General features: G+C 41.1%; 2 long non-coding RNA genes across 3 annotated transcripts; one reads left to right on the forward strand and one right to left on the reverse strand.

The window, feature by feature from the left end:
- Positions 1-336: 336 nt before the first annotated feature.
- On the forward strand, positions 337-3,131 carry LOC134612547 (uncharacterized). Of its 2 annotated transcripts, XR_010090935.1 has the most exons (5): positions 337-517; positions 1,222-1,383; positions 1,502-1,692; positions 2,535-2,631; positions 2,946-3,131. It is a non-coding gene; the product is annotated as an uncharacterized LOC134612547 (long non-coding RNA). The 2 variants fall into 2 exon arrangements; XR_010090936.1 differs by lacking the exon at positions 2,946-3,131 and having other exon boundaries at positions 2,535-2,682.
- A 1,212-nt stretch (positions 3,132-4,343) lies between these two features.
- On the reverse strand, positions 4,344-6,508 carry LOC134612548 (uncharacterized). The gene is made up of 4 exons (XR_010090937.1): positions 6,328-6,508; positions 5,460-5,621; positions 5,151-5,341; positions 4,344-4,574 (listed from the first exon to the last, which is right to left on the reverse strand). It is a non-coding gene; the product is annotated as an uncharacterized LOC134612548 (long non-coding RNA).
- Positions 6,509-14,504: the final 7,996 nt, after the last annotated feature.

Below are 14,504 nucleotides of genomic sequence, written 5' to 3' on the forward strand. Positions count from 1 at the left end.
CAGATGTAGGAGAAACTCTTTTTCTTTGCCTGTACCTGACTGAACCTAAGATGTAGTACCGGTGTTCTATCAAAAAGACATACCCCGTAAAAAAGACATACCCCTCGTCACTTCCGGTGACGCGGCCGCACCGGAAGTGACGTTCGGAGGGGGTGTGCGCCGCCGCGCAAGCGCACAACGACTGGGTAGGTGATTTTAGAGCAAGAAGGGGACATTAAGCCCACAGTGCGCACGCGCCTCATAGTACTCCCGTCGGAGGGTCATCGCGCGTGCGCACTGCTGGGCAGAGAGCGCTTCACACACCGCGCGTGCGCAGTTGAGGGGTAGGTAATTTTTATGGCCATTTCGCCTGTGAAATCTCCATACCCCTATACTGCGCGTGCGCGGACCCAATAGACCGCGCGTGCGCAATGTGGGGTAGGGAAATTTCACAGGAGAAATGGCCATAAAATTTACCTACCCCTCAACTGCGCACGCGCGGACTCACATCATCAGCTCCAAACTTATCTGGACACAGGTCAGTCTTTCCCTGCTCCCAACACCCTCAGCCATCCGAGGGGAGGGTACAGTATATTGGGGGGGGGTGTCTGCGCAGTATATTGGGGGGGGGTGTCTGCGCAGTATATTGGGGGGGGTCTGCGCAGTATATTGGGGGGGGTCTGCGCAGTATATTGGGGGGGGTGTCTGCGCAGTATATTGGGGGGGGTGTCTGCGCAGTATATTGGGGGGGGTGTCTGCGCAGTATATTGGGGGGGGGTGTCTGCGCAGTATATTGGGGGGGTCTGCGCAGTATATTGGGGGGGTCTGCGCAGTATATTGGGGGGGGTCTGCGCAGTATATTGGGGGGGGGGTCTGCGCAGTATATGGGGGGGGTGTTTGCGCAGTATATTGGGGGGGTGTCTGCGCAGTATATTGGGGGTGTCTGCGCAGTATATTGGGGGGGTCTGCGCAGTATATTGGGGGGGTCTGCGCAGTATATTGGGGGGGGTGTCTGCGCAGTATATGGGGGGGGGTGTTTGCGCAGTATATTGGGGGGGGTGTCTGCGCAGTATATTGGGGCGGCTGCACAGTATATTGGGGTGGCCTGTGTGTTAGATGTGGGGGACAGTGTGTTAGATGGAGGGGCTGTTCGTTACATGTGGGGGGGTAGTGTATTATATTTGTGGGCTGTGCGTTAGATGTGTACAACCCTAGTTTCACAGAAAAATATTTATTTCCTAGGTATCATATGCCATGGCATGCTTTTTGCTACGAAACCGCAGCCATCTAGTCACTCGCCAGAGAAGGATGAGAAACTGCACCCCAGCGAGAGGGACTGCCTCACATCAGCAACCAAATCCGTCGGTCACCGAATTCAGTAATCTCCGTCTCTTTGTCCATTCTGTATGTATGGTACTCCCAATTCTTATATTTAATCCGGTGTGTCTCCCACAATCTGCGTGCACTGTGTCTGTTATGCCAGTCACTCTAACCTGTTTATTTCTTTTTGTGTGTGTCACAGCTCTGACAAGCATGTTCTCCTATGGGACACGAAGTACATGAAGAGGAATGAAGAAGCACATGTTTGATGGTCGTCTCCAGGGTGGAGAATTTAATTTATAAGTAATGAAGTGGCATCTGACACGTGACAAGCTGCTCCTGTTTGCACAGCAACTTCAACATTGTGTACTGTGATCACGGCATAGTTCAGAGGTAGGTAACCTTGGGCAGTCCAGATGCTGTGAATTACATCTCCCATAATGCTGGCAAAGCATTATGGGAGGTGTAGTCCAAAACCTCTGGAATACCGAATGCGTATGAATGAAAAGTATGCTCTGTGTGAATGGTCAGTAACAAGGGTTGAAGCCTTGACGTGGCGTTACTGCTCACATGTGTATCCATGTGCCAATTCAACCAATGTGAGTCACTGTAATACTTATGAGGTAACCATAAATACCGTGACTAGGGAGAATTAAATGCCTGTATCGCCTAAACACTGCTTACACTGTAACCGTATCTCCTATACACTGCTTACACTGTGACCGTATCTCCTATACACTGCTCATACTGTGACCGTATCTCCTATACACTGCTTACACTGTGACCGGATCTCCTAAACACTGCTCACACTGTGACCGTATCTCCTATACACTGCTTACACTGTGACCGTATCTCCTATACACTGCTTACACTGTGACCGTATCTCCTAAACACTGCTCACACTGTGACCGTATCTCCTATACACTGCTTACACTGTGACCGTATCTCCTATACACTGCTTACACTGTGACCGTATCTCCTAAACACTGCTCACACTGTGACTGTATCATAAAAACTGCTTATACTTATCAGGATCCATCAAAGGGGAAATCTAGGGTTATATACTCCATGCCACTTTAATCAGGGGGGGTAATAAAGTGTTCCAGATATAGTGCCCCAGTTTGGTCAGGTTTAAATCATTATATATACTGTTTTCTCAATTCCAGATCAAGTTTCTGTTTGATGTGGGAGGCAGCTTAAAGCATTATACACTAAATGCATTTTCTGTATTTTAGATCTGGTGTCCCAGTACGGGATAGAGACCATCGTTCTGTTTAACAAGAGGATAGTTGTGCATCATCTATGACTGGCGGCTCAGCAGGAATTCAACAGGTTCTTGAAATGGAAACCTCTGTTGCATTAGACCCAATTCTGATATTATGACCGAACCCTAAAGCACTTAATATTTTTATGATATTTTATGTATGTATTTTGAATGTTGTGCAAAGACCCCAGATGGTCACTGTTCCACTTGTATTCCAGTGGACATGAAGGGCAGGTGAAGGTATTTTTTATTGGACTTAAAATGTCCTCTGTATGCATCTTCTTTCTCAAGGTCCTCTTCAGCATCTGGAGCGTTAATCTGCAAATATGTAGATTGTAATATGCGTTCTGGTGAGTTTTAACTTAATTTTTTATTTTTACAGCTCCCGAGGGAAGGAGCAAACCGCCTTGAGGAGTCCCTGCATAAGAGACTATTGGATACAGAAGGCTGTACTAAAGGAAGATCTCATCACAGCATCATCTAAGTCCTAGTCAGGAGTTATAATCTTAAGAGTATAGAGCGGCTAACAATATCTGATAATAGTCCACGTGCAATTATTATGTATGTAATTGATGTACAACATATTTTTTCACTATTTTGTTACATTAGAAATTAACAAATATTGTTAGACTTTTTGTTTACTGCTGTTCCCTGCAAAAAAAATAATATTAAAACTCCAAAAAATGTTGAAATGTGCAGTGAAATGTGTATCTGTAATCAACGTTAACCTGCTAATTACTGTGGGACAATGGAGAGCAACCCCAAACTGGTACTCTATCAAACAATCCAGGACTGTTCGGAAATATGGCTTTGTATCAAACTATGATAATTTATGGTGCACATAGGTCCTCTTGTCACTGTGCCTATGGAAAGTTTTGCTTATAACAGTGATGACTTTCAAAAGATAGCAATAAGCAGAGAAAGAAGTTGCTCTTTAAAGGGACACTATAGTCACCAAGACCACTTCATCTCGCTGAAGTGGTTTGGGTGCAGTGCCTATGTCCCCTTAACCCTGCAATGTGAAATATTGCAGTTTCTGAGGAACTGCAATAATTACCTTGAAAGATTCTCATCCTCTATTGGCTGTCTACCAGACAGGCACTAGAGGCGCTTCAGGTCCTTAGCGGAGACCAACTACGTGAAATGACACTGGACATCCTCACGCTTTGCATGAGGACAACCAGTGTCTTTAAAAACGCTATAGAAAAGCCTTGAGTTAATGCTTTCCGATGTGGAAGCCCAAATGTGTGCGCAGGAGGGACCTGATGTTGGCGGAGCCTGACCTAACAATCAGGTAACTGACAAAAAGGCTGAAGAGGGTGTTAGAAATACAGTTTGATATTCCTAGCACCATAGGTTTCCTTTAAAACAAAGAGTCTTTACCCCATTTCTAAATTTATATAGGTTCCCAAAACATCTATAACGCCAAAAAGGCACTCCAATCTGTGTTCAACAATAAAACCTGAAGTCTTTGTTTTTTTGTGTTTTCTCCTCTGAAATCCACCATCTCATCACCCTGCTGTAGAATTGCAGTGATGTCATACATTGGGACACAGCAAGTGCTGTTATTATTTATAGTTAAGTAACACAAGTAGCATATTAAGGTGTCAGCAATATACTTTATTTATTCAAAGTTAATATGCAGTTTACACTTTATATGTATAGTGAAAAAAATATAAAAGTCAATGCGGAAACTGGCTGAAAAAAACAGTGTCGTATCCAACATGGAGAAAGTTCAATCACCTGTACAGAAAGGATGTATGGCATTAGGAAGGCAGTATCTTTATAATAGAATAGTCTCTCTCTATCTGGGCCGTCCAGGATTATTAATCACTGGAAGATGAAGGTTACTTCATGTCTGCAGCATGCGTTCCGAAGCAGTCATATGGAAGTTTTCTGTAGAAGAAGGTAATCTCTTCTGTTTCAGCAGGTCTAGGTTAATGGTGGTGGGTTTTTCTCTGGCACTGGAACCATCAGTAAAGGAGTGTAAAATTGAGAGGATCACCTTGTTCTTCCCACAAATCTAAGAAAACTCAGAACAGAAGATTGAGGATAGTGGTTAACAATTTAATGAAACTGCAAACACTAAAACTAACTTGAAAAAAATAACATTCACAGTGTAAGCAGTGTTTAGGTGGCACGGTCGCAGTGTATAGGAGATACGGTCACAGTGTGAGCAGTGTTTAGGAGATCCGGTCACAGTGTAAGCAGTGTATAGGAGATACGGTCACAGTATGAGCAGTGTATAGGAGATACGGTCACAGTGTAAGCAGTGTATAGGAGATACGGTTACAGTGTAAGCAGTGTTTAGGCGATACAGGCATTTAATTCTCCCTAGTCACGGTATTTATGGTTACCTCATAAGTATTACAGTGACTCACATTGGTTGAATTGGCACATGGATACACATGTGAGCAGTAACGCCACGTCAAGGCTTCAACCCTTGTTACTGACCATTCACACAGAGCATACTTTTCATTCATACGCATTCGGTATTCCAGAGGTTTTGGACTACACCTCCCATAATGCTTTGCCAGCATTATGGGAGATGTAATTCACAGCATCTGGACTGCCCAAGGTTACCTACCTCTGAACTATGCCGTGATCACAGTACACAATGTTGAAGTTGCTGTGCAAACAGGAGCAGCTTGTCACGTGTCAGATGCCACTTCATTACTTATAAATTAAATTCTCCACCCTGGAGACGACCATCAAACATGTGCTTCTTCATTCCTCTTCATGTACTTCGTGTCCCATAGGAGAACATGCTTGTCAGAGCTGTGACACACACAAAAAGAAATAAACAGGTTAGAGTGACTGGCATAACAGACACAGTGCACGCAGATTGTGGGAGACACACCGGATTAAATATAAGAATTGGGAGTACCATACATACAGAATGGACAAAGAGACGGAGATTACTGAATTCGGTGACCGACGGATTTGGTTGCTGATGTGAGGCAGTCCCTCTCGCTGGGGTGCAGTTTCTCATCCTTCTCTGGCGAGTGACTAGATGGCTGCGGTTTCGTAGCAAAAAGCATGCCATGGCATATGATACCTAGGAAATAAATATTTTTCTGTGAAACTAGGGTTGTACACATCTAACGCACAGCCCACAAATATAATACACTACCCCCCCACATGTAACGAACAGCCCCTCCATCTAACACACTGTCCCCCACATCTAACACACAGGCCACCCCAATATACTGTGCAGCCGCCCCAATATACTGCGCAGACACCCCCCCCAATATACTGCGCAAACACCCCCCCCCATATACTGCGCAGACACCCCCCCCAATATACTGCGCAGACCCCCCCAATATACTGCGCAGACCCCCCCAATATACTGCGCAGACACCCCCAATATACTGCGCAGACACCTCCCCAATATACTGCGCAAACACCCCCCCCATATACTGCGCAGACCCCCCCCCCAATATACTGCGCAGACCCCCCCCAATATACTGCGCAGACCCCCCCAATATACTGCGCAGACCCCCCCAATATACTGCGCAGACACCCCCCCCCAATATACTGCGCAGACACCCCCCCCCAATATACTGCGCAGACACCCCCCACCAATATACTGCGCAGACACCCCCCCCAATATACTGCGCAGACCCCCCCAATATACTGCGCAGACCCCCCCCAATATACTGCGCAGACACCCCCCCCCCAATATACTGCGCAGACACCCCCCCCCAATATACTGTACCCTCCCCTCGGATGGCTGAGGGTGTTGGGAGCAGGGAAAGACTGACCTGTGTCCAGATAAGTTTGGAGCTGATGATGTGAGTCCGCGCGTGCGCAGTTGAGGGGTAGGTAAATTTTATGGCCATTTCTCCTGTGAAATTTCCCTACCCCACATTGCGCACGCGCGGTCTATTGGGTCCGCGCACGCGCAGTATAGGGGTATGGAGATTTCACAGGCGAAATGGCCATAAAAATTACCTACCCCTCAACTGCGCACGCGCGGTGTGTGAAGCGCTCTCTGCCCAGCAGTGCGCACGCGCGATGACCCTCCGACGGGAGTACTATGAGGCGCGTGCGCACTGTGGGCTTAATGTCCCCTTCTTGCTCTAAAATCACCTACCCAGTCGTTGTGCGCTTGCGCGGCGGCGCACACCCCCTCCGAACGTCACTTCCGGTGCGGCCGCGTCACCGGAAGTGACGAGGGGTATGTCTTTTTTACGGGGTATGTCTTTTTGATAGAACACCGGCTCTGACTTAACCCCAGCCAAAGGGCTGGGGCCTTGTAAGTAATATGAATCCATTGTAACAATTAGCAATTGTAATAGCCTTTTGTATAACATTTAGCAACCTTTTGTAAGTAATATGTTGTAGTTTTGTATTGTATAATTATTGTGGTAAATTGACATTCTGCTAGCATCTGTTTATTTATTATAGTTATATTAAATATACATTTAATATTACAAGATTTTGTGCATTTTCTATCCACATATTCGACCATAATACCATGAACTAGAAAAATACTAATGTTGTTCCGTATTGCTTAATTATTATGTATTAAGAGATTAATATTCATATTTAAGTCACGACCACAACAGTGGGGAAGCGTGTTTTGGTGGTCTGATCCTAGGAGTTTGTAGAATGTCGAGATTTGTTTGGTTTTGACGTTATGTGCCTTGCAATGTATCTCAAAGTCTGAGAGGGTACGGGAACCCCCAAGAAGTGTGGGATTGTCTCTTATGAAATGGGTTACCTGCGCATAATGTAGATTTTGTATCGATTTGGGACGTCTTGTCTAGTCAAGTTGGTCAAGGGTCGAATGCGGTGTCCCTCCTGTCTACATGAATTTGTGTGTATGTGTCGATGTATTTTTATGTATCTCTGTTTTAATGTGCATGTATATCTGTATATGTATGTATGTATGTATGTTTGTATGTGGTAGTGTATGTGCATTCATCCAAACAGTCAAACACCAGCACAACATACAAACACACTCCTGCAATCTAACACAAATATTACACACATACACACCCCTGTATTCAAACTCCAAAAACAATACAAATACACCACTTCACTCAAACACAAATACTTCACCAAATGTACATCCACATTTAAAAGTGAACATTACATTCAAACACACCCCTGCAATAAAACACAAACATTACATACAAACGCACCCCTGTATTAAAACACAAACTATATACAAGCACCCCTTCAAACACCAACACTGTACATTACACTATAACGCCAGTAAATGCCGCAGCGCTGTACAGATATACAACCTAGACATTTTGACTTGGGGTGCCAATAAATGGTCTAGGATACTTGATAGAGTTCCTCTGTGGATGCGTCTAGTGTAGACCGTTCCGTATATGTAAATACAAGAGAGGTAGAGGCGACTAATGGTATAGTATGAAAGTTCAAGGTGTAATAGGTAACAAAATGTAGAGAACTCACATTCAAGAGAGCTATGGCCAGCTCTGGTGTGGATTGCATACAGCGGTATAATCCCCGCTTATGGGATATGTAGGGAGGGGGTCTCCGTCAACACCGTCTGGTAGTCCAGAGCTCGGAAAAGAAAAACAGAAAGTGACAATAGTGCTCTCAATTTTGATGTGGTTCAGTGTGCAGATAAGAAGAGGTAAAAAACTCACATTTGAGGGAGCTATGGCCAGCTCTGGTGTGGATAGCGTACAGCGGTATAATCCCCGCTTATAGGATTTGTAGCGTCCGTCAGCACCGTCTGGTGATCCAGGGCTCCAATATAGAAAAATAAAAAGCAGCAATAGTGCTCTCAATTGTGATAGGTTAAGAGAGTAGTAGAGGAAATAAAATAATACTCACAAAGATAGAGCAGAGGTACTGCTCTATGGATAGGCGCTGGTGGTATGATCCCCACCTAGGATTTCTTGGAGTACTGGAACTTTAAAATTGCCAGTGGAAGTAAAAGTAACCAGGAAAGGTTAAAATGCCAGGAATAGGTAAAAAAAAGTTTAAAGTGCATAGAGAGTGCAATAAAAAGAGGATTGGTACAATAAAGTAGCCAAAAAACTTTTATTGATCTAAAATACACAATAAAATACAGAATTAATAACCATAAACGCGTTTCACCATAAGTGGCTTCTTCAGAATGGGATAAAAGTAGTAACCTGGCAGGGGTTGTTTAAATAGGGCTATGTTAATTTGAAAATTGCGCCAAAAGTGTAATTGGCCAATCAGAGACAATTTTTAAAAACACTTTTAAAAATTAGGATTCAAAAGTATGGGAGTGATGTTATAAGGGTGATGAGTCCATTTAAATTATTTAAATGTAAAAACGAGGGTGAGAAAGTTGTTTTTAAAAACAAAACAACAACAACAAAAAAGGTTGTTTTATAAAGTTCATAAAAAAAAATGAAAAAAAAGAGAGAAAAAAAAGGTTGTTTTATAAAGTTCAGAAAAAAAAGAAAAAGAGAGAAAAAAAGGTTGTTTTATAAAGTTCAGAAAAAAAAAAGGAAAAACATGTCTCATATCTAAAAAAACATAAGGAAATGGTTTAAAGGTACAGAGATACAGAGATATATGTAAATGGAGTATGCATGAAAAGGGGGTAATATAATCCCAAACATAATGATTTAAATAGGGGTTACATTATACCCCAGAGTAATAATATATTACAGATGTTAAATGAAAATAATAGATAAAATAAAATAAAATAAAAATACAATTAAATAAAAGATAACACAGAATACAAGATACATAAATGGAAAGGCATAGATGAAAAAATTATTAAAAATTATTATTATGAGGGTTGGTTAGGTCCAAACATAAAGAATAAAGGCATGTAGATAAGGGTTGTATATAGGAATTTAAATAAAATTGAACAGGTCAAAATCAACATTTAAACCAGATGGGGTAAGAGTTTTTAGATTAAAAACCCATTCCATCTCAGCTTTACCTAATATATTCTTAATGTTACCACCTCTCCATGGTATTATACATTTTTTTATGCCGATGCATTTTAGGTGTCTTATGTCGTTATTATGTGTACAAAAGTGTTTGGAGACTGAGTGATTCAGGTAGCCTTTTTTGATATTTCTACAGTGTTCACTCAGTCTCACTTTAAGACTTCTTGTGGTCATGCCTACATACTGGAGACCACAAGGGCACTCCAGCAAGTAGATTACATTTTTGGTATCGCAACTGATAAAATCTTTAATTTTATAGGTTTTGTTAGTGATATTTGATTTAAAACTGGTGGTTTTGGAAGGGACGGAGGGGTCTGTGTTTTTGCATACAATGCATCTTTTACATTTATAAAAGCCACTGGCATTGGGCATAAAAGAATTAAAAGTAGGTTTGGTTTCTTTTGTAAAATTGGTGGTTAAAATGGATTTGAAGTTTGGGGCACCTCTAAAGACAACATTAGGTTTGTCAGGTATAATATTTTTAAGTATTTTGTCTTCTTTTAAGAGGTGCCAATGTTTTTTGATAATTTTTTTGACATGGCCACTTTTGTTATTAAAATTGAAAATAACAGGAAAGGGCATGGGGTTGGTGGTGGGTTGGGTATTGTAAGTTAGGAGGTCTGCTCTATCTTTTTTGGTGATGGTATTTACATATATCTCTGTATCTCTGTACCTTTAAACCATCTCCTTATGTTTTTTTAGATATGAGACATGTTTTTCCTTTTTTTTTCTGAACTTTATAAAACAACCTTTTTTTCTTTCTTTTTCTTTTTTTTTCTGAACTTTATAAAACAACCTTTTTTTTCATTTTTTTTTCATTTTTTTTTCTGTACTTTATAAAACAACCTTTTTTTCTTCCTTCTTTTTTTTTTTTTTTCTGAACTTTATTAAAATACCTTTGCTGTTTTTTTTTAATGAACTTTATAAAACAACCTTTTCTTGTTGTTGTTGTTTTGTTTTTAAAAACAACTTTCTCACCCTCGTTTTTACATTTAAATAATTTAAATGGACTCATCACCCTTATAACATCACTCCCATACTTTTGAATCCTAATTTTTTAAAAATTACTTTTGGCGCAATTTTCAAATTAACATAGCCCTATTTAAACAACCCCTGCCAGGTTACTACTTTTATCCCATTCTGAAGAAGCCACTTATGGTGAAACGCGTTTATGGTTATTAATTCTGTATTTTATTGTGTATTTTAGATCAATAAAAGTTTTTTGGCTACTTTATTGTACCAATCCTCTTTTTATTGCACTCTCTATGCACTTTAAACTTTTTTTTACCTATTCCTGGCATTTTAACCTTTCCTGGTTACTTTTACTTCCACTGGCAATTTTAAAGTTCCAGTACTCCAAGAAATCCTAGGTGGGGATCATACCACCAGCGCCTATCCATAGAGCAGTACCTCTGCTCTATCTTTGTATTATTTTATTTCCTCTACTACTCTCTTAACCTATCACAATTGAGAGCACTATTGCTGCTTTTTATTTTTCTATATTGGAGCCCTGGATCACCAGACGGTGCTGACGGACGTATCGCCGCTACAAATCCTATAAGCAGGGATTATACCGCTGTATGCTATCCACACCAGAGCTGGCCATAGCTCCCTCAAATGTGAGTTTTTTACCTCTTCTTATCTGCACACTGAACCACATCAAAATTGAGAGCACTATTGTCGCTTTCTGTTTTTCTTTTCCGAGCTCTGGACTACCAGACGGTGTTGACGGAGACCCCCTCCCTACATATCCCATAAGCGGGGATTATACCGCTGTATGCAATCCACACCAGAGCTGGCCATAGCTCTCTTGAATGTGAGTTCTCTACATTTTGTTACCTATCACACCCTGAACTTTCATACTATACCATTAGTCGCCTCTACCTCTCTTGTATTTACATATACGGAACGGTCTACACTAGACGCATCCACAGAGGAACTCTATCAAGTATCCTAGACCATTTATTGGCACCCCAAGTCAAAATGTCTAGGTTGTATATCTGTACAGCGCTGCGGCATTTACTGGCGTTATAGTGTAATGTACAGTGTTGGTGTTTGAAGGGGTGCTTGTATATAGTTTGTGTTTTAATACAGGGGTGCGTTTGTATGTAATGTTTGTGTTTTATTGCAGGGGTGTGTTTGAATGTAATGTTCACTTTTAAATGTGGATGTACATTTGGTGAAGTATTTGTGTTTGAGTGAAGTGGTGTATTTGTATTGTTTTTGGAGTTTGAATACAGGGGTGTGTATGTGTGTAATATTTGTGTTAGATTGCAGGAGTGTGTTTGTATGTTGTGCTGGTGTTTGACTGTTTGGATGAATGCACATACACTACCACATACAAACATACATACATACATACATATACAGATATACATGCACATTAAAACAGAGATACATAAAAATACATCGACACATACACACAAATTCATGTAGACAGGAGGGACACCGCATTCGACCCTTGACCAACTTGACTAGACAAGACGTCCCAAATCGATACAAAATCTACATTATGCGCAGGTAACCCATTTCATAAGAGACAATCCCACACTTCTTGGGGGTTCCCGTACCCTCTCAGACTTTGAGATACATTGCAAGGCACATAACGTCAAAACCAAACAAATCTCGACATTCTACAAACTCCTAGGATCAGACCACCAAAACACGCTTCCCCACTGTTGTGGTCGTGACTTAAATATGAATATTAATCTCTTAATACATAATAATTAAGCAATACGGAACAACATTAGTATTTTTCTAGTTCATGGTATTATGGTCGAATATGTGGATAGAAAATGCACAAAATCTTGTAATATTAAATGTATATTTAATATAACTATAATAAATAAACAGATGCTAGCAGAATGTCAATTTACCACAATAATTATACAATACAAAACTACAACATATTACTTACAAAAGGTTGCTAAATGTTATACAAAAGGCTATTACAATTGCTAATTGTTACAATGGATTCATATTACTTACAAGGCCCCAGCCCTTTGGCTGGGGTTAAGTCAGAGCCGGTACTACATCTTAGGTTCAGTCAGGTACAGGCAAAGAAAAAGAGTTTCTCCTACATCTGCTTTTTATTCAGTGTAAGTAGGCTGGCCTGTGATGTCACTGCCAGAAGCACATGTCTTCCTACACACTGCCCCTAGTGGTGCCTCCAAAGCATTACACTAAATATGCTTTATTTATGATGTAAAGTCATTAATTAATAGATACCATTACAAACCACCCTTTGACTTATGTCATAAAACAAGCATGTATAAAAACCAGTACATTTTGAATCTTCCCCATTTTAACACTACCTGCCCTACAACAAAACCCACCTTTTGAAGAACGATACCCATTTACCCATTAATTATTAGCCATTCACATTTTATTGCTTATATAAATGTTCACCATTGAGCACATGCATTAACAGTTGGGAAACCTTGGCCTAAAGTAGGCACATACCCACCCTTATAATAATGAACAACCCAAACCATGTTTTCTTAGATTAACCAATGATATTGTGTTCATGTGAGGATGTGTTTTGGAGCTTAATATAGCATTAGACACGACAAACCTATAACACCTGTGAATCATGACACACATGGACAGTCACTGGAGCTCGTTTTCTGTAGCCCATGGCTGGTCTGTGTGCCTGGCATTTTCACAAACATTAGTTCTGGAAACTGGATACTCTCTTCTTGGACAGTCTCATAGAACATACACATGTAGACAGGGATGAATGAAATAATTTGAGCAAACAAGGACGTAGGATTTTGTAAAACAACAGTTCATGTGTGCAGGGACCTTTGTGTGTTTTGTGGTCACTTGTCACAGTATCCTGCTCTGGATATATTATTTTACCTACTCCCATCACTCTCAGCTTCAGTATTTCTTCTCATAAAAACAGTTCATGTGTTCAGGGACTTTTGTGGTCACATTCCGTTTACCACCTTGACGTAACACAGTTTCCTGCTCCTGATGCATTTTGTCCCTACTCTCATCACTCTCAGCTGCAATATTTTTCTTCAACAATTGAGTATAGAGTGTCCAGAGCTTCTTCTTCTTCTGGTTCATGAGTTGCAATAAAAAAAAGCTCCTTGCTGGAAAGTTCTTGAATGGAAACACAGGCAATGACGTACACAAACATAAATGGCAGATGACTTTGTGCCAATTATCACAAGTATTATTTGACTGTGGTGGTAGGTAAATACCTACACACCTCCTGAGAATTCTCTCTTCACATCCAGCGCACTCCTGATTCACATATAAACACAATATCACTGTCGTATTTAACCAATTTAAGCTAAACACCCACAAAAACAAAAAAAATTCCAATTTACCACCCTTCTATTTAAACATGTATAGATAACCCTAAATGCGTACTTTCTCTTATCCCTCTTATCACTCTTCCGTCCACTCATGCACTTTACAGAGACACAAATCAAGCACCTACTGGACAATGGGGTTACCTCGTTGGAGCCCTCCCACCACAGTTCTGTTTACACAAATACCCCCTGGTCCCTATGGGTCAATTCCCCCTTTCCCAGGCAAGCATACATACATACTGTAACAAACCACCTCTTTTACAGGTAGGGTTGTCACAGATCTTGCAGTAACCACCGCCTTCTAGGGTATATAAAGTCCAGGACACAGTCAGCTCGGTTTTCCTTTTTTTATTCAATAAGAAAACAGGTGCTTCAAATAATAACAAAAACAAACAAAATCCTTGCTCTTACTAGAGCTCTTACTAGACAGGAAATTGCTATCTGCAATTGGGTGGCTTTCCCACTTACCAATTTTCCAAACAAAAGAAATGTCTTTGCAACAAACACAGTTGTCATTCACTCTCCTAGCTGTCTTTTCCTCCCTCACTCTGCAGCAGGCTGCCCTCTTCATTTAAAGGCCTGTCCACTAATTGACTAGCTACAGGTGAGTGTCAATTTAGTTAACTCTTAAGTCTGATCTAAATTGTGGTTTGTTACACAGCAACTAATGCTGTTGGAGCATTGGCCCACCCTACT

Source organism: Pelobates fuscus, chromosome 5, assembly GCF_036172605.1.
Source record: "Pelobates fuscus isolate aPelFus1 chromosome 5, aPelFus1.pri, whole genome shotgun sequence".
In the NCBI taxonomy this organism is placed as follows: Eukaryota; Metazoa; Chordata; class Amphibia; order Anura; family Pelobatidae; genus Pelobates; species Pelobates fuscus.